This window comes from Astatotilapia calliptera, chromosome 23 (assembly GCF_964374335.1).
Source record: "Astatotilapia calliptera chromosome 23, fAstCal68.1, whole genome shotgun sequence".
NCBI classification, from domain to species: Eukaryota; Metazoa; Chordata; class Actinopteri; order Cichliformes; family Cichlidae; genus Astatotilapia; species Astatotilapia calliptera.
In genome coordinates this window covers 43,641,358-43,668,323 of record NC_137443.1, presented here as the reverse complement: position 1 = coordinate 43,668,323, position 26,966 = coordinate 43,641,358, and the positions used below count along the sequence as shown (strand labels likewise).

At 43.2% G+C, this 26,966-nt stretch overlaps 2 protein-coding genes and 1 long non-coding RNA gene across 3 annotated transcripts in view; 1 reads left to right on the top strand and 2 right to left on the bottom strand.

Moving 5' to 3' along the window:
- The window catches only part of LOC113017716 (NACHT, LRR and PYD domains-containing protein 12-like), a 1,242,929-nt gene that overhangs the window by 655,892 nt on the left and 560,071 nt on the right, over positions 1-26,966 (bottom strand). The window lies entirely within an intron of this gene.
- LOC113017485 (NACHT, LRR and PYD domains-containing protein 12-like) overlaps positions 1-26,966 on the bottom strand; it is a 255,890-nt gene that overhangs the window by 199,773 nt on the left and 29,151 nt on the right. The window lies entirely within an intron of this gene.
- On the top strand, positions 9,985-10,337 carry LOC145424035 (uncharacterized). Its single transcript, XR_013904990.1, has 2 exons — positions 9,985-10,090; positions 10,171-10,337. It is a non-coding gene; the product is annotated as an uncharacterized LOC145424035 (long non-coding RNA).

Here is a 26,966-nt window from a genome sequence, read left to right as displayed (position 1 = left end):
ACCACCCATCTTGAGGAGTTTGCCCCTCACATATACTAATGTGCCACAAACAGGACTTTAATATCACCAACCATTCCCATGTTATTACGGTGTATCCATATAAATGGCCCACCCTGTACTTACATTATAACCAATCCGCTCCTTTATCCTCACTTAAAATATTTTTACTGAACTATTGTAATATTTGCTGCCATTGCTGCTGTCCTCTTGGCCAACTTACTCTTACAAAAGACATGTTTAATGTTAATGAGATTTTTTTTTAACTAAATAAATAAAGGTTATATAAAAGTCGCTGCCAAAAACTGATCGCGGCTTCTACCTTGTTACACGAATGTTGTTTGTGGCTCAAGATGACTTTATGTCATCCATGAGGGAAGCATTTGACATATGTTTCACATATTATAGCCCAACAAGTTACTTATAGCAGTTTAAATACGAGCAATCACTTTTTGGCAAATACCAGAAATCAGTTTTTGGCAGACAATCACTTTTTGGCACAACACCGGTGTCTAGCAGGTTTTATATTTTAGAAAGTTTAAAGCTCAGCTTAATAGAAGTAGTGTGGTCGTGAGTTTTGCATAAACAAATTTGTGCAAACCTCAATGAAGTGAAGCAACATTATAAAGAAGAGTGAGCCTAAATGACTCCCCAATGATGTGAGAGACTGATAGTCATACAGAAAACAATGACTTTGAGCTGTTGCTGCTAAACGTGCTTCTACAAGCAACTGAATCTTGGAGTGTACTTTGGTTTGTCTGCTCATAAATTGGTGGTTCATGATGATAAATGAACTTCTGAACTGGTTTAACATCAGTGCAGTGGCTGGTCCATTCCTTGATGTATATGTCAAAGTTCAAAATGAGCCATTTAAATCAGCTGTGTTGGATCAAGGACACATCTAAACCCTGCAAGACAGCGGCCCCGAGGCCTGGAGTTCCCACCCTCAGTGCAGTGGAAATAGTCTCGTGCCAGTCTTGGTGCTGCCTTTGAGTCTATATTGCCGAACACTGTGCGCACACATTTTTTTCCTTCCTAAACAAACACACATTTGTAAAGGAAAATTTAAATTGAACTCACAGTTGGCGGTTAATCGTTATATAGTTTAGATGTACACCGAGAGACGCATTTAGTGGGACTTTTACACCGCCACAGATTTTCTTCTTCTTTTTTGTTACATTATTGACATATACTAGATATTTTAACCTAAGCAGCAACAATCATGTCTCTGGTACAGGCACTTTCCACCATGCAGGTTAAGCTAAAATGTGACTTGAAACAAATTCTGGGTTTCCGTTCCATAAAGGTTCATTTCATCTGGTAAGTTAGCCCCTGAGGTAACAGTCTATGTGAACATAACATACTCACTGACTCACACTCAACTTGATTGATAGTGATTTCCTGAATTAGGCAAAGCGCACAGAGGAAATTCATTTGCATATGTTTGTTTTCACAATCACTGAAATCCAAGTTAGGCATGTTTCCCTTTGTTGTTGTTGTTCTTGACACGAGTGCTTCAGTTATTTTCTCATCAGTATGTTAGGACAGAAAGGATTCTGTTGTGGATTTATGATCATCTCACGTGTGTCCATCTTTCAAACTCTTAGATTGTGTAGACATTAATGCAGCTGTCAGACTGTAGGCCAGTTTCTTTGCACTGTAAGCATTGATTGGATGCTACTGTAGCAATCAGTGCTTACACAAAACGTCCCTGCGTAAACCCTCAGACACACAACAAACAGATCAATAGTATCTGAAATTCAGAGTACGGATCTTTTTACACATTTCTCACAGAAAATCACCTAAATCGCTTTCGTGTGAGATGCACATCATGTTTGCCTCATAAAGACTTGCCCTGTATGTATTCATTTCTTTTGACTTTCACGTGGAATTGTCACCTAATATAACAGGTCCATCAGTAAATGGTGTCTATCTTCAGTTTCTGTCTCCTAGACTTTGTCCCTGTCAGGTTACAGCTGAATAGATAGTCATATCATGCAGAGACTGCATCGTACTATAATGCTCGTATGATCGCGTTTGTCATAAGTGGACTGGTCTTGTTGAAACTTTGCATAAACCTTGCCCAGTAAACTGTGAGTGCTAACATTTCTATGGCATATGCAAATACTTTAGACAAATCCCACAGTTGTCTATATTTGTATATTTGACAGTTTAATGAAGCATTTAGAAATCAAAGGTCAGATTAAAATGCTGGATCACAATAGAATGTGATATCACACAATACAATATTTTTAATATCACACACAGCATGAAAGTTTGCTAGTGTATATTATAAAAATATTACAGTATGTTGGTATAACTTTATCCCCTCCTAGTTTTTAAGATACAAATTTTGGCCCACACTGATTTGTGATCATATTCCTCTGTCCACTAAATGAAGATGGAGGCTCTGCTCTTTATTTCTGTGTTTCTCTGGAGAATCCTGGTAACATGATGGCTTTCTGTCTCTAAACACACACGAGCTTAACTCCGAATGAACACGATCAGAGTTCATTGAACCAACTCTGATCAGTCTTTTCTAAGGGTTTCAAGCCTTTCTTGTTCGAGCCTCTCTTTGTTGTTGCTACAGTTATGTGTAATTATTAATAGTATTGCAGATGTTAGCCTCTGCCTGCAGTGTTGATGTGGGTAAAGGCTTTAACCATGGATTAGCGGCAGGTCCCAGCTTGTAAATTGTGGAGCATTAATGCCCACTCCAGCTCCTATAACCAAATATAAACAGTTGGGATGAGAGTTAGCTCAAGCCACTACAACAGCCAGCAAGAATGATCTGTTCATGCTAGCATTAACAGTGCCTATACACATAGCGACACACGGGGGAGGGGCCTAACTAATAACCAAGATGACTACAGGCTTGGAGGTGCTAAAAGTCAGATATACCAGGAGCAGTTTGGGCTTTAGAACAAATTTTGTGTAATTATAACAATATGTAATTTAGGACCTGGTTACATATGATGCTGCTGATTTTTTAAATCGAATTTTTACGTTGCATTAATTTCTTTTTGTCAGACAGGGAATCAAACAAGTTCTGTTTTCTCGAATGAATCCCACTGTTATTTGTTTGTCCTACCAACAGGGATGTTTACATGGTATTCATGACTGCTGCACCTGATGACTTTCACAGCTTGAGGACTGCAAACATTTCCCAACAAGACATGAGTGGTGGGGTGATCGTTGGTATTCCTGATCAGGTGAGGATCTGTTCCCATCAAACCACCAAAACCAGTTGTTCAGGATGTTTACAGGATGAAGAATCCCCAGTTATTCTTTGTGGTTGGAATGTGCCTACATATGGCTGTGTGGGATTCTGGCTTACTTTAGGGTCAGAGCAGTTGGTATGTGGAGCAAATACTGACACAGTCAGAGTGGGCAAACCAGCAATAGGCTTGTTGTCAAACCTGGAAGTCTGAAAGCTCCCGATGCTGGATGGTCTTTCTAGTTTTTAATGACAGGTCGTCTAACAAAGCTTCCATGAGGTGCTATAATGGAGACTGTCCTTTTCAAGGAGTTTCTCATGTCTTATCCTACTTTTTTCTTTTTTTTAATTAACAGGAGTGAGAATTTGAAATCCTCTAAATTGACATGATTACATTTCTTCTATTAAATGAGAAGTACATTTTGAACACAGTACAGTGAACACAATATCCAAGAAGCTAAATCTGGTGAAATGGTTTCTTTAGCTGTCAGCTTGAAAGGCTGATTGGGGTATTTTTGTCACCTTGCATGCGGGTGGCATGGACACCCGACTTTTGTGTGCATTTATCAAAAAGCTTGGATGATTTTGAAGATCAGTGGCATTCAACTCATGATCAGCGTTCAAGTTTTCTTAAAATCTTGTAACATGATAACTAGAAAGAAGACAGCTAGGATTTTCAAACTGATCCCATAGATGGATCTACTATGAAGCTGAGGGACAGCACTGCTTAAAAGATCCTTTTTAAATGACTCCAGTTGTCTGATTTAATGAGACCACGTGTGCTCAAGTTTCCTGCTCTGACTCGGCCTCAGAATGTCTAGAGGCAGAAATCAAGCACACTCAAAGGAAATAAGCGTATCAGTGGGCATGTGCTCAGCACGCAGAGTGGGAGTGACTAAAGGTGCCACTGCAGAGCATCGCAGTTGTTTCGTGTGATTAAGTTGTGTGTTTATGAACCTGTGAGTGTTAGTCCTTTTGGCAGGATGACTCGCATGAAGCTGTTATAATTGTTTGTGCATGTTAAAGTTATGCCTCAGTTCTTTGATGCCATGTTGGTAGGATTATTTGGCACTAAGTTAATAGCAGTGGCTGTAATCTCCCGCAGTCATTACATCCAGATTACAAATAAAGGACTTTTCTATTGTTTAGTTTAACTGTGGCTAGCTTGCCATGTCCGTGCCTTATGATTGGCAATTTGTATGACGTGCTATTTAGGCAATATATGAGCTATAGTGACCCCCTGTGGATATTGTGAGATATTGCTGTGTTGAGTACATTATGTTTTCAATTGTTTTTCTAGTTATTTGTGACTCTACTAATGATAAAATTGCCTGTTTCTGTTTCCAGAAAACCATTGCTCATAGTCCCACATACTATACAATGATAAGTTCATGTATGGCTGTACCTAATTTGGATTAAGCCTGGCAAGCACTTTGATGTAAACATTTCTTCTGTGGGACTTAAAGACAGTTAACCCAACTCCTGGACTGCTGCAGTCTTCCTGACAGAAAGCTTAGGCCAGGCTTGTATGCCCAGTATATATATTCTATAACGTGTGTAACTACTTCGTTTAGTTGTTTTTGTTTGGATTTAGTTTAGTTGTTTTTCTTTTCAGTGTATTTCAGTGTCAGTAATTTGTGTAGTGCTCACTCACATTTTCAACTGGAAAAGACCTGCAATAGAAACGTATTTAGGAGCAAACAAGTGAATGAAAAGTTTGACATCATTAAGCCCAAACAGCACCTAGTTTTCAACAAAAACACATAACATAAGAGCAGCAGTGACGATGTAGCTGACACAGATGAACCCATTTAAACTGGTCCCAGTGTTTTTAGCCTAACTTGAGTCTTGAACCATTGGGGCAAATGAAAAATTCCAGCAGTTCTTGAAAACAGCAACTCTGTGCTTTTTTGTGATGTTAGGGACATTATGGTAACTCGAGGCAGAACACCATCCAAATCTTGGTAAATAACACATGAAAGAACATAACAAACAAACATGGTAAAAAGAAGCCAAACGTGTGATAACATTGTTCCATCACGCTCACTCACTATTCTCTCAACCTTTGCCTTCACGGGGCTGCTGCAACAATGTACCTGGGATTACCGTAATGATGCAAATATTAATGAAAAGTGCAGAGTTGCTGCTCTCAGGAATCATTGGACTTCTTTTAATTGAGGAAATGGATCAGAAGTTACGGTAGTTACAGATGTTTAATACAACCCTAGAAAAGAGCTTTCTGTAGTGCTGTGCGATACGGAAAGATTTTTTATGTATCCGATACAAGTAAATACAGGGCTGATATGATCTATACTTTTTAATGTGGATGATGCATCATCAAAATGCCAAATTGTTTACATTTTCATGACCTTTACGTTGTTTTTTAGGGGGCTTCATCCTAATGATTATTAATGAGTTAAAACCGAGGACAGAAATAATAAAAGGATTTAGTTTGTAGCCCATAGTTTAAAAACAGTAATCACACATTATCCCTTTCTTTAACAGCAACACAAAAGGATCATTATATTCCATTAAATCTGAGCCATATTATATTCAGTATATTTATTTTAATTTCAGTAAATGTTTTTATTTAAATGACATGTTTCAGTGAGATAAATGTGTTATTTCAAGGTCGTTGCATCATTTTTACTTTTTGAGTTGGCTAAAATAAGAATTAGCCAGTTGCACTTTAAAGTAATATAACCAACATATCGCCACAGTTATCTACCTGGATATTCTTCAGAGCATGCTTTCTTGCATGTGACAACAAGAGACCTCTCGGTTGTCTGGTGGAGCATTTAGCGCCTCGCTACATGTTTCCAAATCGGCATTTCTTCTCAGTGAAAGCTGTCCTAGAGAAGTAAAGCAAGTTTGTAAGTTTCTCTCTCAATGTTTGTAACGCATTCCCACGTTAAGCTTAACAACCGATATATGGAGCGACTGCCGCGTCTCCTCTCCCCCTCCCTCTCCTGCTGCTACTTCAATCATGAAACTAATCAATGATCAGCTGATCGCAAGTTCCGTCTCTCTTGTTTGTTTCCCACTTTGCGCCAGAAAGAGGAAACCAGCAGATAAACCACAGCAGCACGTTTAAGCTTGATAAGCTGTTGTTAGAATTTATTTAATATTACTTTAATGCCTAATGCTATAAGTAGCTGACAGCTGGTAACTGTGCAGGGGCGGGTCTAGCACGGTTTTGCTAGGGGGCCAGCTGGGGCATTAACAGGGAAAAGGGGGGCACAAAGAAATACTTTTCTTTCTTATTCTCGTTTAAAATGTCTCGCTTTTAATAAATAATTATCTGAATCTTATAACCAAAGTTTTTATCTAACGTAAAATGTATAGAAATCTAATATTGTATATAGTAACTATTAAGTCTAATATATACCCTGGTAAGTTATAGTACTTTTTCCTTTGGGAAGATACCATCTGTGCATTCTGCAGTTCTGTTGAAGAAAGATGTTGAATCTATTCAATTGTTGTTGAAAAATAATTGATTTCTGTGCATTTTTTTAAATACATGCATTAAATTAAAGTCGATTATGTCGATTAAGCACCACGAGGCAGAGGGTGGGCGATGGTTCCCTTTAGTTTTTTTTTTTGCTGGGAGTTTGCAACCCTATTAGTTAGGTTGTTTAATATTTCTGCTAAGTACTCTTTAAAATACCAGAATAGGGAGTGATAGGTTTTGTATTGTTGATTGTCATTTATGCTTAGAAATATTTACTTATATATGCTTAGAAGTATATAATCATTTGTAGATTGAAAGAATGTCTCATTCTAGGAGGTCTGTAACAACTCTGTGTAGCATGAAGAGGGGGGTGAGTTCACTCCCCTACAGAGGAGAGGTCGTATCTTCTTTTGCTGATTTATGGTATAGCAAACACACGTATATCTGTTTAAGTATAAGAGCCTTTTGTTAGATGGACCCAGACTTCTGGCACCAGCTTTGGGGAGTCTTCACAGGGTCACATCTTGACCTCACACAAGTCAGACACACACACACACACACACACACACACAGGCAAGGTACTCTTTGTGTGTATGTAGACGTCATATGTTAATGAACCTATGCATATTCATGTAACCTCAATAAAAGAACAGTGGTACGGGAGGACGGACGAGAGTGACTGGGGTCAAGCGAAGGAATGGCGCTTTGTCCGGTCATTTCTCCCGTGCACGAGAAACATGAAGTCTTTGCCTACTCGTGTCTTGCTTTGCAGTGTAATTATATTGTCTTCAACGTTCCAGCGGATGGGTTCAAGCTACAAACCTATCAACAGAGATGCCCATCACCTAATATGCTTAATTGGTAGTAGGCTTTTGAGCCTATACAGCTTGGAGTAAGACAGCATGCATGAAGAGGATGATGTGGACAAAATACTCATTTGCCTAATAATTCTGCACTCCCTGTATGTGTGTGCGTGTCCAGGGTTCAGCTGAGACAGTGTCCTTCGCCCTGCCAGGCTAAGTAAACAGTCTTCCAGCCAACCCAGGTGGCCTTGCATGGAATAGGAAGGAACAGACTCAACACAGTCGTTATCAGGGTGTTGTTCAGCTCCGGCCTTGAGCCCACGTCTGGGGCTGAAGGGGTCTCCGCATAAGTGATGGTGCTTTTTACTTTAGTGCGAACAGCTCATATGAATTTCAAAGCAGTTCTACAGTCCAACACTGGTCTCTCAATCTCCCGTTGGAGAGCCGCGAGCTTCGCCATACTTGCGTTCTGTGATGTTGTCATTCTTGTGCTCAAGGAGCCGATTCTGAGAACTCACGGCAGTGTGCCTCCCCGAGATGTCATCCAATTTGCGCCCAGAGATGTTATTCCGAGCGAGCCCTTCCGAGATGTATCCAGTCTGCAGTCAGAGATCTTATTCTGAGTATCCACAGCAGCCGTAGCCTCTCCAAGATCTTATCCGTGCTGACTCAATGAGCCCATTTTGAGAAACTCACGCCTCTCCCATCGTTCCAATCCCAGCGGGCAGCCTTGTGGGGGTTTGAACAGCCGGTTCCGCTTTCTCAAGCCAGCTCCGATCAGCCAGAACCCTGTTACCATGGTTCCGAATAGGTAGATATCTTCAGCACTCAGGCTCACCCGAGCCCAAACTTCTCGTTGAGAAATTGCATATAGGGACCAGTTTTCAACAGGACAATGACCCCAAACACACCTCCAGGCTGTGTACTAGAAGAAGTATACTAGATGGCGGCGCGCACAGACGCAGCGGCTCTATGCTCTCCACTTGGGTGCCTTTCTTTTTTGTTTCTCCACTTTTTCTTCTTCTTTTGTTTTCCTTATTGTGAAGCCAAATTTTCCTACAACCATCTGGAATTATGCAAGATCGGATATAACAGCCAGATCCCCATTACCAGTGATTATCAGAGGGTGCACAACATCCCCCCAGAGATAGCGAGAACATCGGGTGCTCCGTGGATTGTTATCGGCTCTGCCAAGAAACGCAGGCGGCGGAAGGAACGCAAACAAAAGCGGGGATGCCTGTCGGGCCTGCTGGCCAGGCTAAAGAAGCAGCCTTTCAAACCACCGCTCCCGAGCATCTTTCTGACCAGCGCACGGTCGGTCGTCAACAAAATAGACGAACTGAACCTACTTCTCGCCGCACAGCCAATCGTCCGTGACTGCTGTGTCCTGGTCGTCACGGAGACATGGCTCACTCCGCGAGGCTCCTGCCTACGACAGCCGTAACGCTCCGACAATCCATCAAGCGGTGGTAGCTTAGCAAAGTCGTACTGAAACATCTGACAGATTTTCGAGCGCCGTGCACATAAAATCGTTTCGAGGTCAGTAAACACAACCAGAGTTCATACATAAGGCACACGGGGTTATAAGGGGCTCTGTCGACTTTCAGAAAAATCAAAGGATTGATTTTAAGTGCGCCGTATTTTCCAAACAACACGGTAATAACGACGGCCCGCTAGCATGCTCTACCAAAAATAGTGCTTTGTTGTGTATCTGACGGACGAAAGCTAAACCAGTTCCACACCACTGAAGCTGCAGCATTTTTACAAACCAGTTCTGGTTCATCCGTTTCATTTAGCGATCCACTTTCGCTCTTCTCATTCTGCGTCATCATCCAATTCCACCTGTGATCTTGTGTCACCATTGCTCTCTGAGCTTTGTGTTGCTTCTTCTGTCACCTGACAAATAGGACATACATGACAATAAGAATAAAATGTGGAGCTGCTTCAGTGTGTCTGTCACTTTGTGCAGATCTTGACTGATCAGTAATGTTTGTAGGCTGAGTGCATTTTTAAAACAAGTTGTGCAAACTGCACTACAAGGTGGAATATTTGCAAAATCATAACTATGACCTATGAATACGTCAGTGCCATTAAGATGAAATTCTTGTGTCACCAACATTTTAACGTTAGGCATATAATTCTAACAGCCTCTGTAAACTAATATCCTGGCTGCTCGAGGCTGCTGTTTTCTCTGACAGCTTCACTTAGATTAGAATTAGAAACGCTGCTCTGAGACTGAGAGAACTAACAGTGCTGCATGTTGTGCTGTTAGTTTCCAAAACACGTTATTCATGGTTACATACAGTTTTAGACTGATGTGGGCCAAAGCCTAGCATAGCCTGCAACGTTATTGTGACGGACACATTTTATGTGTCAGACCCAGGACCCTGAGCAGTTATGGACTAATATTATAATGTATGTATTTTGTATTGCTGTCCCTCGTTCTCCCTGCTTGTAGACGTGTGTGTGTGTGTGTGTGTGTGTGTGTGTGTGTGTGTGTGTGTGTGTGTGTGTGGCCCTGGCAGGTGATTGGCCACACCTGCAGCTGATCAGGCCTGTCGGAGGAGCTATTTGAGAGTGTGGTGGAGCTCTCTCCGACGCTGGATCATTGCGTGGCTTCACGTCAGTCTCTCGACCAGTTCCTAGTTTGAGTCTGCTGCATTATTGTGTGTCTGACGGCTTCCTCTCTCTTATGTCCCCAGGAGTTACGGGGAGACGAGAGGACAGCGAGCACGGGGTGCTCATCACGGAGAAGCGGAGACAGGAGCACTAGCACTGGGAAGAGGACACGTCACGGGAGTCGGGAGAGCACGGGATTTATTGTCATGTCTGTCCATCGCTGTAAATAAACGCACTGCTTGTACATAGAGCACCGCGCCTGTGTCCTCCTTCCCTACACCCCCACGGTCTGCCAGCCAGACCGTGACATTATGAGTGAACTTGGCTTTAAGTGACTTACAGGTTTCTCTGAAAAATACTTTCTTATATCCAGGTTCTTCCTCTTTGCTGCCGTCCTCCTCTCCTCCTGGGAGCGCAGGCTTGCCGCTGCTAAACCTCAACGGAGCTCCCTGAAAGGTTCAGCCAATCACATTGGCCATATTTGTCACATGAGGTAGGACTCCAGTACAGGACGTAATTTAACTCTTTCGGCACCGCTGGGTGAATGAGACGTTGACAGATTTTTTTTTCTTCTTTCTATCAGGTTTGCTTTTCTTTACTCGAAGAGATCAAATTATTGGTGAGGACAATTCAATAATCGCTGGATATTGGTGGGGACATGTCCCCTCCGTCCATGCCAAATCGACGCCCTTGCCCGAATCGATTCAATCCATGATTCGATTCGATTCGATTTGGGGAAATTTTGCCTCAGACAGTCAGCAATATTATAATTTAGATCATACCCCCCCCCCCCCCCCCACACACACACATACACACACACACACACACACACACACACACACACACAGCCTTATGGGTACAGTAGTCTCCCGCTACACCTCCTTTTAGCTAAAGACATACTTCATAATGACTCACTCAGCTCACAAGAACAGGAATGCAGAGCATTATCAAACGTTAAAATGATACACATCTCTCACTTGTTCACTTACATTTAAACGAAACACATAATTGTAAACATCTCTAACAGCCTAAGCCAGCTTTGAATAGGGCCTGAATGGATAACTTCAGAGAATTACACATCCAATCTTACACGAGGTCTCACCGCTCGACCAGATCTGGTAACAGTCCCTGTTGGTGTGAGGTGGCTCCTATTTCTCCTTAGAAAACCTGTCTGTCTCTACCACATAAGATCTGGGAGCACTGGCAGGTCCAACTACTGCTCCAGTGGTTCCTTCAGTAGTAATCCACACCTTCTGTCCTGACTCTATGTCTGCGGTTGTAGTGTTTTGCCTGCTCACGCCTCCCCTCCTCATCCTTCTCGCGAAAAGCCTGTAGGTCGGGCCACTTTGGCACCAGCTTCGCAGCAGCTTGTGGCAGAGAGGTACGCAGGTGTCTCCCCATGAGCAACTGTGCCGGTGAGAGCCCATGTTCCAGTGGGGTGGCCCTGCACGCTAGCAGTGCTCTGCTGTAGTCACAGTCCTCTCAAGTCTTTAATGGTACGATCAGCGCGTTCTGCCTCCCCGTTGGCTTGGGGGTACCTGGGGCTGCTCGTTTCATGTGTGAACTGGTACTCTTTAGCAAAGTGCTTGAACTGTTCTGATGAAACTTGCGGCCTGTTGTCCGATACCACAGTCTCGGCAACTGCATGTCTTGCAAAGGCCTCTTTTATAGCATTAATAGTGACCTCTGCTGTTGTGTCTCTCAGTTCACCAAGTACCAACGACCAGATTTGGTGTGTGGTAGTAACAGGCAAATGAACTTTTGTTTTTTAATGATTTGAATATATATGAATGCTTGTGCATAAATACACAAACAATACACATATGCTTTCATGCTTTCAATTGTGTCATTTACGTGATCTAGGTCAGCGGTCTCCAACCTTTTTTGCACCACCGACCGGTTTATGCCCGACAATATTTTCACGGACCGGCCTTTAAGGTGTCACGGATAAATACAACAAAATAAAACTAGTACCGGTACCGAAAAAGAAGATTTATTCATAACACACGTGAAAAGACCCAGGAAAACCGAGTTAATGATAAAAACGATAACAAAATAACGCTGAAAAGCAATAAAAACCCTGAAAACCAGACATTTCACACCTGAGCCTCAACTCTCGCGGCCCGGTACCAAACGACTCACGGACCGGTACCAGTCCGAGGCCCGGGGGTTGGGGACCGCTGTTCTAGGTAGCTCTGTTTTGGAAGTTCAGTTCAAGCTAGAAATGTGCTTTGGAGTTTGTACGTGTTTTGTCTCTAGGGGCCACCACATATATTTCTATTTACATTCAGGTGACAGCAATCCATGGATGGTTTCGACATGCAAGAGGATATTTTCCCCGGTGCCCAGCGGGAGAAGACACTGCTTGCGATGTCGATGAGGTCCTGTGGCCAGACCCCAACAGACGGCGGGATCCATGAGCCCACGTATGCACAATTGTCATGATTTTTTGTGTGTACAGTATAGTGTTTTTTCTATTACTGTATTATGTTTGTGTTTTGCTTTATCTGAATTGATGGTGCTGCAGTGGACAATATTGAGTAGGCCTATTTGCTTTTTTTGGTTGTTTGTGTCTCCTGAAAATGTGCCTTCAGAATAAACAATGACAATGAAAGACTGCAGTGTTTTATATGAAGTAGACTAGTGTGTCCCCCTGATCTGATCTGCATGTGATGCAAGTATGTGTCATTTTGTCAACAGAGTTACATCTTGACAGAGGAATGTTAGGTTTTGACAGCAGAGTTTCAGTTTGGCACAGATGTGAATGGTATATTTTGATGTGTCATGTTTACTTGTGTTTAGAGTTTTGGCACAATGAGCGACGTTTTGCAAAATGTGTTCAAGCAACGGGCAAAAACTGTAACATGTTTTTCACCAAAGATTTCAGCAATTATAAAAATTCAACTCAAGCTATTCAGCTATTAGCATTCACACTGCATTTTCTACAGGAAGTACATTTTATATACCAGTTTCAGTTCAAAGTGCATTAAAAATAATAAATAATTATTAAAAATAATACCATCAATATGTTACTGCACTACACTTACTGGACTTGTGGAAGTATTTTGAGAACCATAAGAGATTCTTACAAATGTTTGAAAGAAAAAAAATCTTTAACATAGCTGGAGACTCGTGTAGAAATATGAATGAGTTTATAAAGTTTCTGTCATGGTGTGCTGTGACAGGCAGGTAGTAGGACCCAAACACAGGACTCTTACGTGGAATGAAACTTGAATCGGCAGCTTTTATTGCTGGAAACTCAGGTGGACTCAAGAAACTACAAACTAAGAAACAAGAACTAGGAAAACAAATCAGGAACTATGAACAAGAATCAAGTAAAGAACACGGAGGAGAAAAAACACCCAGCCCACTGAAAACTAAAGAAACCCCCAAAAACATGAAGAACAATCATTAAGGAACATATTTACATATTTAGAGTTACTGCAACACCAACACTGGGTCACAGCTTCAGTGTCAGTCGGTGACTTTTGGTCTGCAACAGCAGCAGAACAGACTTCTCAGTCTTTTGAAGAAGCCCTTTTTCTTCTTCTTGATCTGACGGTCTTCGGACTTCATGCTGGCTTCAGGTTCTGGAAAAGGTTCCTCAAAGGGAACATCAGGAACCGGCCCAATTTCAGAACAAGATCCGTTGATCATATGATCTTCACCTTCAACACAGGATTTGGACTCGCCATAGGGTTCCTCACAGGGAGCGTCGGGCTCTGCAACACTTTCTGACAGAGCTCCTTCGATCGTAAGGTCTCGAGTACTCAGACTGGATGCCCTTTCAGAAAGAAGTTCCTCACAGGGAACGTCGGGCTCTGCAACACTTTCTGACAGAGCTCCTTCGATCGTAAGGTCTCGAGTACTCAGACTGGATGCCCTTTCAGAAAGAAGTTCCTCACAGGGAACGTCGGGCTCTGCAACACTTTCTGACAGAGCTCCTTCGATCGTAAGGTCTCGAGTACTCAGACTGGATGCCCTTTCAGAAAGAAGTTCCACACAGGGAACGTCGGGCTCTGCAACACTTTCTGACAGAGCTCCTTCGATCGTAAGGTCTCGAGTACTCAGACTGGATGCCCTTTCAGAAAGAAGTTCCTCACAGGGAACGTTGGGCTCTGCAACACTTTCTGACAGAGCTCCTTCGATCGTAAGGTCTCGAGTACTCAGACTGGATGCCCTTTCAGAAAGAAGTTCCTCACAGGGAACGTCGGGCTCTGCAACACTTTCTGACAGAGCTTCTTCGGCTGGTGGAACATTTGCCACTGAAAGGCCGTCAGAGGAGCGCTCACCATTTGTGCTCTTCACATCAGGACTTGAAGGGGGCTCAAAGATTTCACATATCCGGATCCTTGCTACATCAGCAATGGTCTTCAGCAACAGGGGTGCAAAGTTTGCAACTTGGATAGACAGAATTTCTTCAGGAAATTTCTGTCTAATCTCCGTCAGGATGCTGTCGACCAGATCGTCTCGGATAGAGCGGGTGAAGACGGCCTGTGTTTCCATCGCCGTGAGGCTCTTGGAGACACGATCTAAAGTGGCCTTGGTGACACTGGTGGAGAGGATACTTAGACTCTGGGAGGCCATGTTTAGGAGGGGACGAGGAGGAAGCTCCCAGAAGCCCTGGAGAACGCGGGGAACTACCTCGACCACTACCTCCTGCGCGGTGAGCAGTTTGCTGTTAGGCTGTTCCTGCTGCTTCTTTTTCAGGATTTCAACATAATCCTTCACCGCGCTGAGGAGTTTAGGTGCTCTGTAGAAAAACATGATAAGAGTTATCTGTTAAACATATTCAAAGCATCATTTAAATATTGAAACACTGTAGCTGGACTGTTAACCCTGTAACCACCTTTGTATCATACATGAGTTTCTGAGACCTCGATCTCATCAACATGATCAATACTTGCTATAATTTCTAAATGTTGTGGACAAAACTCTTTTTTAGTCTAAAGTTAACATTGTCGTTAACAAAAAGTTGCCAAAAACACCCAGTGTATCAAATGTGATACAAAAAATAAATACACAATAAAAGTAAATCATACACAACATGACATAGCAAAGAACTCATGTGTGGCTTTTGTTTAAAGGGTTGATAAACATCTCAGTTCCAAAGAATCTGAATTTTCTGGCTGTTTTTTGATGGGTTGGGTCTTACAGGGTTAATAACTGTATGTTACATGTGACTCACTGAAATTTAGGAGGTACGGCCTCTGGGAACTGAAGAAGCAACCTGGCTTCAAATTCAACGTCCCTCATTTTATTGCTGACGTTCACCGCCCACACCTGAAACAGAAAACACATTTACAGTGCGCTCATGTGTAAAGGTTATGTGCACGTAATGAAAAAAAAGTCTTGTGGGTTTTCTCGTCTTACCAGCCTTAGAAGAGGTTTGGCTTCCTCTTCCTCAAAATCCTCTAACTCAAACTCCCACAGCCTTCAAAAGAAAGCAAAGCAGAGGTTTTCTCTCAGCACTTACACGTCATCACAAACAGACTTTCAGGTGTGACAGTAACTCACTGCTCTCTGAGCGTCTCCCTGCTCTTCTCCACCAAAAGATCTCTCAGATCTTCAGCAGTGAGGTTCGGTGGAATTAGATCTTCCTGCTGAAGTCTGAGAAACTCCGTCATTACCGCAACCTAAAAGTAAAGGAGACATTTAATCACCACCACTCTCAGGTCCTCAGAAATGACCTGATATTTTCTGTCAGCTTTGGTTTGCATGAATCTGGGTCTAACCTGAGCCTTGTAGCCCGGAAGATACCAGCAGATCTTTACAGCTGTTTCATAAATCGGTGTGTTGAACAACACCTGTCAAAGAAATAGCAATTTAGTCATTGTTACTTAAAATGATTCTCAGTTTGTCAACTTTTAAAACGACATCAAATTCTTCAAATTACTGAAATGCAGTAAAAGCAAAAGCGTCACATACCCTGATAGGCTTATAGATTCCTTGACTCTTTTCCATTTAAACGTGTTCAAATCAAAGTCAGGAAGAAAAACGTCAACTGCTCTCCAACGATGGCGTACGGGGGATCTGGACCTGAAAATGCTCTCAGCTCGGTGGTCTCGCACAGATGAGCTCTTTTGACAGTCTGATGTTTATTTATGAATGCAGAATTTCTTGAGCAGTCACCATGGAAACTTGATGCAGCTTCATGTTGTTAAATTAAAAGTAAACACTGTGTATTTTGCACTACACTCCACTAAACTTATCATATAAGTAAATAAAGTGTGGGTTAGGTCCCTCCTGTGGAAAGAGCCACACAAACCGATGGATCAGAAAAGACAAAGTCAGCTACAGCATGCCTTTTCATATTATGTGCCTGCTTATCTCCATTTCTTTACAGTAGATGGGAACTTTTGCAGTAAAGCAATGGCTTACAAACAGTGGACTGTGGACTAATGCAGACATCTGAAGCCTGACAGCAGCTGGTATATACACAGCTTTGGACAAACTGGCCCTTTAAACAGCCCAGAGGAAGAAGAGACCTCTGCGTTATCAGTGCAGCCTAAAGCACAATAATAATAATACTATTAATATGATTTTTAGAGCAATAATGCCCCCAAATAATGAAGTCATTAATTACACATTCGTCATGCTTCACAGGAGGTCAGGAGTGACCGATGAACGTGATGCTACATTAGAGTCTGTCCTATGAGTTCAGCAGGAGGAGGTGAACCCACAGCTGGGACCAGTTCTCTAGTGGGTCCAGTATCATACTTGTGTTCATCCTGGTCTGAACCTGGTCAGAAGAACTGACTTCACTTTTGAAAATTCAATACTTATAAAAGGTAACCCCAAACAGTCTACAACGGCTGTTTTCTGTCCACCGAAGCAAATTTGATTGACGAGGTTTTTGTACCTTCACTTCTCCAAAAAGCAAATAAAGAGATTAAACAAAGATTTACTGAACGACCGTCAGAATTCCCAGAGCTAACGTAGATCGCTTTATGCTCTTGAGTCAGGAGGGATAAGAAAAGTGACTGCAAACATTGTGGAACGATTCATAGCGTTTGATTGCTTGTGTGAATGTATTAAACAGGAAACCAGGAGCTGCAGAAACCCAGTAATGCTGAAGACGCATGCGTGTGCGTTTATTACAGGTTTTTCTGAATGCTTAAACCCTAACTGTGATTCTTACAGCACAATTCCTAAAACTATTGATACTTATAGCAAAACCACTCACTGAGTGTGCAAAACTAAAAGCACAAACACTGCTTTGCACTCAGTTTGCCATTTTGTAACACACACTTTGCAAACCTGTAGCTACAATCCACTGCACAGCACTCTTTTTGCAGAACTGTAAACACAACTCACTGCTTTGCACTCAATTTCCAAATGATCAACGCACTCCTAGCAAAACTATACACATTTATGGCCATTATTTACACTATTTTGTCAACTGTCTGGCACACTGCCACATGTGAAAGCTTTTTTAGATAATTAGTTCACTTTGCAATCAGCCTAAGCACTATGATACAGGTAAGCTCTGTGTGTGGAGTACAATGGAGGGAGCAGGAAGAGTGAGAGGAGGCCGAGGAAGAGGACGTGGAGGTGAAGAAGTAGGATGAAGAGGACGACAAGGACAAGGAGGAGCAAGAGGAGGACGAGGAGGGGGGAGAGGACGGGTAAGAAGAGTAAGAAATAGAATTGCTGATGACATCAGAGCTACAATAGTGGACCATGTCATCAACCGTGGAGTGACCCTGAGGGAAGCTGACCAACGTTTTTTTTTGGTTTTTCTCAAACTTAAGTAACTGAAACCTTTCATTGAACTACAGCAGAAACAGATTGGAAATGCCAAGTTATTCTAACACTAGTGGACTTGTTAAACAAAACATTTGTTTCACTTCTTTCTCAACATGCAGCACCATTAAGAACAGTGGACCAGCATAGTTGGTCTGCATGAGCACACTTACTGCAACAGTTGTACATGCTGAAACTGGTTGCTGGCAGCTGATGTGAAGAAATGTCTGGACACATCAAAAGTTTTCTTTTTCATTTTTTCCCTCCCTTGGATAACATACACATGGCAAATAAAAACATGTAACTAGGGTGACGTGAAGTGTGTATCATCAGATTTAACTCAAATATAATGAGGCTGTCCATCTGTGAAGTAATTGTTCCTTCAAAAACCACTGTGACAACAGATTTTATTTCATTCATTTGATGGTTTTCTATTCTGTATACTGGAACTTTTTAATAGCCCCCCTGTCCACACATCCTTGACATGAGACTTTCTGCAGAGTTGCACATGATGAATGCACACAAAACTTAAAGTGTTGCTGTCATATTTTTTTGGATGTGGTTTGTTGTCATAATCAAGAACGTGTCTTATTTTTTTATTTGTGTTGTTGCTGATCGGCCATTGGACTGCTGAGCCTGCAGTGAACAGCCAGTCACTGACTCTTGATGCTAGAGCAAGGACAACTGAGCTCTCTCTCTCTCTCTCTCTCTCTCTCTCTCTCTCTCTCTCTCTCTCTCTCTCTCTCTCTCTCTCTCTCTCTCTCTTTTAAATAAATAATACGTTCGAGCTGTTTATGTTTTTGACTTGTTATGGACTCTGACTGGCAATGGGAGGGCTGGCGGACTCATATTATGGAGGTGGAGGGTAGACACATTTTGTGTGCAAGAGACCACATACTACAGTGGTGATTGACACAGACTTCAATGGACATTTAGGTGAAGGGAACAGAGGTTATGAGGTGTTGGGTAGGTGTGGTGTTTAGGAGAGAAATCTAGAAAGACAGATGTGGGGCAGATTTTCCAAGTGGAAATGGCCGTGGTGCACACATACTTCAAGAACAGGGAGGAACTTGTAGAAATATATGAAAGTGGAGGAAGCTGCACACAGGGCAACTAAATATTATGCAGAAGGTGAAATCAAAAAGACAGGAGACAAGGAGGTGTCAGGGAGAATGCAGCTATGCAGCATCAAATGGTAGTTTGAAGGATGAGTTTGGACATCAAGAAGAGGAAGTGAGTGAAGGCAGAGACATGCAGGAGTATAAACAGGCTCTGGGTAGTAGGGAAGACTTACCAGATGGCTGGGATAGTACAGCTTTATTGAGATAAACTGCCAAGAAGGGGTTTGACGTCTTCTCTGCACAGAAGTGATTTTGAAAGTATTTGAAGGAAGAGATTTACAAAGAAAAAGAAGTGTAGTTAGCGAAATGAAGAAAATAGACCAAGAGACTGGGAGGCTAGGCATGTAGCAGAAAGAGGTGACAAAGGAAAAGGCTCAGTGCCACGTATGTGAAGCTGGACCCCAAGGAAATGAGGGAATGAGACTTGCTAGGCAGAGAGTGAGTTTGAATGGATGTTCAAACCCAAAAAGAAAAAGATATATTCACATAACATAGATTGAAAGAAGCTGCAGGTGGCACAGCAGCTTTAATGTCTTCCAGACAGGAAGTTTTGGAAAGAAATATCATCATTTCCCAGATTTTACTATCTTAGTGTTCTGTAACAAAATCACTGCTGTGCGCATGATGTTAGAGATGATGATGATTACAAACAAACTTAATGTGCTAGTCGTGCTTTTCTTGAGGGATTTGTCCTTCGACCAGTTTTCATGTCATTGGAATCATTTGTATTCACTGATTCTGGCACTTATTTCATCAAACCAAACTCCAAGTAAATACTTTCGGCTTTTTGGTTTTGTCAAACGAACTAATGTAAAGAATGCCTGGCTGTGCACTACACCACGCAGTGGGAATTTGTCTTCTCCAGTTAAATTCAGGATTAACTTGCTTTATAACACAGACCTCAAAAGTAACCGTTATAACCCCAAACACAAGAAAATGTGATCTACAGCACAGTGAGAACTGGCAACGCTTATCTGGAGGGGTCAGAATGAATGAACTGGACACCTGTAGAAGCAGGATTTGATTTCCACTGATTTCCTTTCTGATCTGATACCAAGTAAAATTCAGGGTGGTATCGACGATACTGATCTGATACGATACTCTGAACAAAAACTTATTTTTTTTACTCTATCTTTTATTTTATCTCAAATTATAGCGTCGTAATGATCACAGGACATCAGATTACTTGTTCTTATCACTTAATGATGCAGAATTATCATATAGAAATGAAAAACCTGAAGTTGTGGCTATTTGTTGCCTGCCTGCAGCATTAAAGGACTCCGTGAGAGACGTCTGTCTCGCCCTGGCAGCACCTCTCCCTCTCCTCCTCTTCAGTTCGCCTCAACATACGCTCGTCATATTCTGTGATATGATTCACTCTGAGGTGTTTGACCAGGTCAGCGGTGTTACCACAACACCTCACATTCTTGCCACATGTATGGCAAACCACGTCTCAGCTGTTCGTGGAGGTAAAATACGTCTGCACATGACTGTTTACGCTCAGCCATTGTTGTGAGTGTGCACGCCAAGGGGCCGGACACAATGACGGGTATCGGAGGAATCGATATTTCAGTATCGATCCGCACATCACTAGTTGAGATACGTTTTAAACTGGTCCAAAAAACAAATGCATATTTTCCCGAACCACTGTTCCTTGACTAAGGTGGATAACGTGATGAGGTCAAGGAAGGGTGTGACGGAGATTTGATTGAAAAACTTTGTCGTCCGTTAAAGTTTCACGTTGGCTTTTTCATCTTGAAAGCCCTCTCTGCTCGTGTCCAACCCGGGTGAACAATCATAGATGTGAGAAATGTAAACAAACCGTCGGCAGAACGCTGATCAGGTTATTTTAAGCGCAAGAAAACAAAAACGTTGCGCTCACCGTCGGCGTCACGGACGAGGCCTGGGGGTCCGGGCCCGTCCACAAAGGTCATTGTAACACAAATCATACGATTGCTAATGAAAATGCTATAAAGCTACATCGCAGATAAGTCTCTGGAGTAACAATCAAGGCCATGTTAGTTATTTGATGAATAGTATCTGTGCCACTCATGGCGCATGACTGAGGAGGACGTTGACCTCTGCAAGTCAGGAAAGTCTGCTGCTCATTGTATAAATATGAGATTTTTTCAAAAACCAGCCAGCCATCATCTCGGGAGGCTGACTCCAAAGTACCATCTCACTTCAAACTTGCAAAACAAGTCGAGTCGATGCGAGCGCACTGCTTGTTTCTAGTTAGTCTTTAAGGATGACAGCATTAGTCTGCTCCTTTGTATGAAATAAAGTGAGTCCAGTCCATGTGGTCTGGCACCCACCCACATTTCTCTGCTAGTGATCCATGAGGACTCCACCTTGTTGCCAGTTCTCTTGTGTGGAAGCTTCAGGAAATGACAGCTTCACTCTGACGTGTGTGAGCTGTGTGAGGTCTGTGGTTAGAAGTTTACAGTGTTTGCTCTTTGTGTCGTCTGTAATATGCTCTATGGCTTTAAAAAAATGGCCACATGTTTCTGTAGCTGAATTTGTCCATCTCTGACCTTCTGAGACTGTATTTTCAAACAGGGACGTTCTGACTTTTCTTCACCTTGTACTTCATTCTGCAAATGTTTTATACTCTATTAGAGTTATTACATTATTCTGTTATGCTATAAAATCAACCCCCATATAAGATCGTACTTAAGAAATACATTTAAAAAACCTTCCTGTGCAAATAACCCAAGTTATCTAGAAGAAATAAAAACTGCACCGCAAACCAAACTCAGGTGTTCGACCTGTTGAGCTCGGGAAACTAACTGGTGTTTCATTTTAGTGAGTGCTTTGTTAGATTCCTTCATTTGAACCAAATGAAGTTGATTAAAGTTGATGCATTGATGTGTTTGAAGTGTTTTGTTAGTTGCGATGGATCTCCTGCTGTCTTTTTCCCTCATTATTAAAAGAGGATTTCTTTGAATTTCAAACATCCATTTCCTGTTTATCTGGTCCCGGGTCACAGGTGCAGCAGTCTAAGCAGAGAATCCCAGACCTCCCTAAACAACCACTTCCTCCAGCATATCCAGGACAATACTGAGGCATTCCCAGGCCTGCTGAGAGATATAACCTCTCTAGTGTGTCCTGGGTCTGCCCTGGAGACTCCTCCTCATGGGACAGGCCCCAAACACCTCACCCAGGATATTTTTAATTAAAACATCACAAATAAGTCGTCAGGTCTGATGGTCACATTTGTGAGATTCAACCACCATAAACCAGAGATCACACAGGACACACTGTGTAACCCTCAGCTCAGGTGTGTTCAGGACATTTGCTTGGAAGAAGCCGTCTGTGGATAAATCCTGCTCTCCACCTCAGCTGTCAGGTTTATCCAGAGAACGGCCGTCCTGACTTCCAGCAGCCCCACAGTCCTCGTTTCTAATAAACTGGCATCACTGAAATGAACTGTCTGCCTCGCTGTTCAATAATCTGCTCTTTGCCAATTTCCCAGCAGAACCTTCCACTCATATCAGCATTTTTCTGTGATTCTCACATGAACTAAACAGAAAAAGCTGAAGCCAACCTCAGAGTTCCCCGTAGTGAGGAAGAGTTTCCTCTGAGCCACAGCTGAGTTTGATGCGTCCACAAAGGAAGACTGACGGGTGGACAGACTCTGGGAGAAAGGCAGATATTAAAAGATATGAATACAAAGTACGCTGCAACAAACAGGACAGCAGATTATGAAGAGCGGTTAGACCTTCATGTGTCAGTCATTGAAATGTGATCAAAGTTACCTGTTTGACATCCTGATAGAAGAAAATCAGCTTCTTGGATCCGTTTGCAGCAAAGAATTCATGGATCAGACTGAACTGGAAGAATCAGACATTAATGACTCAAAGGTTCAACTCTGAGGAAGGATCACGTCTCTGAACTTACTCTGTCATCAGAGACGATGGCGTCTTCCACCGCCGCCTCCTCCAGGCTGCCGGCGTCTGCCAGCCTGCTCATCAGGTATTTATGTCGGGCATCCAGAGCTGCCCGCCGTTCCTCCTTCACGGCTCTCGCCTGTTTGGCTACTTCTCTCCTCGCCTCATTGGACAGCAGCATCGTCCTTTTACCAGACACCTGGAGAAACATCAGCTCAGTCTACAGACGCAGAGACCAGTGAGAGCTTGGCCCAAACATCTGCAGGTTTCTGAGGACCACGTTTGACCCTGACTGGAGGCATCGATTCTGAGTGTGACTGCCTAAACTGAGCTACTGTCCCCCCTCCACTGAGACGTTGTCCTGTGATGTGTCATGGGGGGAAGTGTTCCTCACGGTTGGACTCGTGAGAAGTTCAGTCAGTTTATTCAAACTTTAAAAAGACGCATTTTCAGTCTCTGGATTTCAGCAGAAACAAATGTGAACACAGCACTTTTTGATTGAGTATAAAAGGATGAAAGAGTCAGTGATTAGTAACATTGTTGCTGACTGATGCTGTTGTAGAGCTGTCTTTGGATCCTCACCTTCCTGGAAGCCTTCCCTGGATTGCTCATATATCATTAACTTGTTTGTGTTCAGTAGAATCAGGTGTTGTGGATGCAGGTCGTAGCTGTGTGAGGCCTGTACAGTCAGCGCTGTGTGAGCGCTGTGTAACGTTAGCTTAGACTTCTTTCTGTTGTTATCATCCTTCAGGTTAATGTTGTTGTCATTATGCATCACAGGAAGTGTGGGTGGCTGTTAGCCTCACAGCTCATGGAGAGTTGCTGCTGCTCTGCCTCCTTTTTGATGTTTCTGCTCTTTGTGGCTTTGTGTTACTTTGTGTCGTGTCTGAAACAAAGTGAGTCCATGTTACTAACTGTAGTCGGCTCTCTGTCTCGTGCACAGCTGACTGTTGTCTGAATGAAAGTATTTTTGTACTTTGTGTAATCTGTTGGGTCTTTGAGCCCTTTTTAAACAGCATATGAGCCATATGTATGTGTGTATATGAAAGGTTGTTTGTAATACATCAAATTGTTGCTTATTCTAGAGCTGCTGCTGTGCCTGATTGGTCTACTCGCTCGAAACTGAAGGTTGACTTGATTCTTTTGGTTTTTTACATTTTGTCAATAAACCAACTTCTTTATGATTTGAACGGCGTCTCTGACGTGTCACAGGCCTGTCAGCTTTCTTGGTGATTGGTATAGATTTGAGCTTCATGCTCTGGCTGTTGTTGGGTTTTCCTCTTTCATATTAAAGCTTTTGTCCTACATTTGGCTCTAAAGTCTAATTCTAATCCCAGCACTGTGTCTGGGTGTGTGATGCTTGTTTTCCTGCTCTTTCTCATGAAACAGTCACAACATTCTCAGTCCAACTTTCACTCTTTGCTGCGTTTGCTGCAGCTGCAGTGAACATGGTGCCGTTTGCCTTTAAGAAAGTTGTGCACAAAGGCTTTTTCTCTAGCAGACAGCTGTGTGGCTAAAAGTCAGATCATTTTTTACCACCTCAGTCACACTGGACTGAAACAAGAGTGAAACTAGGAAGAATCAGAGTTTGTCCAGTGACTGCACTGATTTTCTTCATATTCACAAACTGATTCTAAGTAGTTGCATCAGCTAATCACCCGGACACTGAGCGTCCAACACGCTCCCTGAAGGGAAACGATTACATCCTCCAAACAATCACAATCTGTCTCTGAACGACTGGAATTATTCTCTGATTTGTCAATAACTGGAGTTTATCAATGCAGACACGTTGCCAACATGATGAAGTCAGTCTGAGTCGCATCTCTTTGGCTAACTTAACTCAAGTGGTTGCCGACTATTCTGGTTCTATTCCCATATAACAGCAGGGTTGCTGAGCACCTCTGTCACTCTGCACTTATGTTCCCAGTTCTCTTTTGTGGAGGAATTTTCCAGGAATTCCTGGGACCAGCTTTCCATGAGAGACCCGATCAGGAGCGACTGTCCTGGACACTCCCAGCATCACAGGGACTCACAAACCCGTCTACCACAGTGAGAAGACTGATGGTCACAGGCCCACATGTAGCTTTAGATCACACGTGTGCACTTCCTGTGGTCACTGCTGTAACTCTAGACTCACCGAGGGGCCAGTGGTTGGTGAGGCAGCAGCAGCTGAAGTCATGTGACTAATGGCTCTCAGCTTCTGTCCTCCTATTCGCCGGTGTCCTTCACCTGTCACACCTGGTCAAGAAAGAGTGAGAATGTTCAGAGCTTTAATGGAAAAGAATATTATTACATATAAAAGGCCTCTAACAAGTATTGTAGTGTTAATCAGGATGAAGTCCATCATGAACACTTCAGAGTGGTTCAGACAGTCGGTGTTTCATCCACAGAGCCTCCAGTCTGCATATCAAAGTATCCTGAGGAATGACAGTGAACCCCGAGTTCCCCTCATTACATTCATGTGTGTGACTGTGAGGAAAAGGTGATTGTATGAACGTGTGTGAGCGAGTGAATGAGGCTTGTATCAGAGTGGAGATAATGTCAGCGGCACAAGCTGGACGCTGCAGGTGTCACATGTGAATCTGTGCATCAGTGTCTGCACCTTTGTGGAGGTGAAGCTCAGGAGGTTTGGATTTGTTCAAAGCTCTGTCTGCTCCATCTTTCTTTCCCTCAGGCCTCTCCAGATCAGGAAGGAGGTCCTGTTCTCCTTCTCCCTCCTGGATTTCTGGATCCAGGGAAGGATCAAAGTCTCTCAGCCCAGCATCAGAGCTTCTGGCTGGGGGAGGACTGGAAGTTTCAGCTGGAGGCTGAGAGCCTGGATCTGCCATCTGAGTCACAATTCAAATATTCTCAGTAATCTCAAAAAGCAACAGAAAGGTGCCATTTTCATGAGCAGTGGGTTATCCAGCAGTTTGATTCATGTCAGCAGCATTTAGTTTGTAACTGCTGACTCACCTCTGGCTGTGTCCTGCTCTCAGGGTCACAGTGGACACTGTACCTTTGACCGAAGCTGCAAAGACAGTCAGCAGGGGTCTGGATGCATTCAGCACCACGTCCTTGTTGGGCAGACACCTTCAGTGACAGGACAGTTTATTATGCTGGTAACGTTAATAAGTCTGTTCACCTGTAGAGCTCATTTAAACACATCAGCTGTAGAACATCATGTGTCATGGCGTGTCCAAACTCACAGGCTGCATCCTCCTGAGGACCCGGCCTTCAAGGTCTACGTGGGCCGGGTCCTCCAAAGGTCGGGTAGGCGGGAAATGAGCGGCTGTGACGGTCTGGCCTTCAGATCCGCGTCACCGCTGTCTCGGTGGAGTTTAATAAACTCAGCCGTCTGCTCCTTGCTGTCTAAAATCTAACAGGACACTGGAGTAAACTCTCGACCGTCTCACACTTCTGTTTAATCACTTTTCTGTTTGACGTTTATTCAGCTGTGTGAAAACTGTAACTTCAGCCAAACCAAACAAACAACACTGAAAAAAGCCAAACGATAACATTTTTACGTGATCTAAGTGACTTATATATCATGTTTAAACCTGAACAGCCAAAGGCCGTGGGGGTCCAAAAACGATGTGCCGGGAGTCCGCTGTTCTCGCCGGCTCTAATGACCCTCGACCTCCCGGTTAGCTATCCAGATGGTGGGTAACAGACGTCTCCAAAAACGTCAGAGCACTTTTGCAAATATGTGATATCTTGACAAACCGAGCAGATATTTGAAGTTTACACTCCTACATTCTCAAACAGGAGCCCCAGCAGAGATGGATGGCTGGCGCGGCTCTCCGGAGCCCCCAGTCAGAGCAGATGCAGGGCCAGCAGGTGTGGAGACCCCTGGCTGAGGCAGCTGAAGCTGTGGGTGGCTGTCAGCCAGCTCAGGATGCCTTTTGGGCTGCAGCAGCATAAAATCCTCAGCAGGCTGGGTAAGCTTGCGTGAGCTCTCTGTGGAGGCTGTTGCAGCTGAGATGGCTCACCCGAGCGGTGCAAACTTAGTTACCTTCAAGGCTCCAGAGTCAGCTGAGGTCAGCAGCTCAGCCTCTGGGGAGGTTACAATCCCTGGAACAGCCAGGTCTCTACAACCAGAAACAGTCTTTGCATGTGCAGCTTCAGAACCAGACTTGAAGT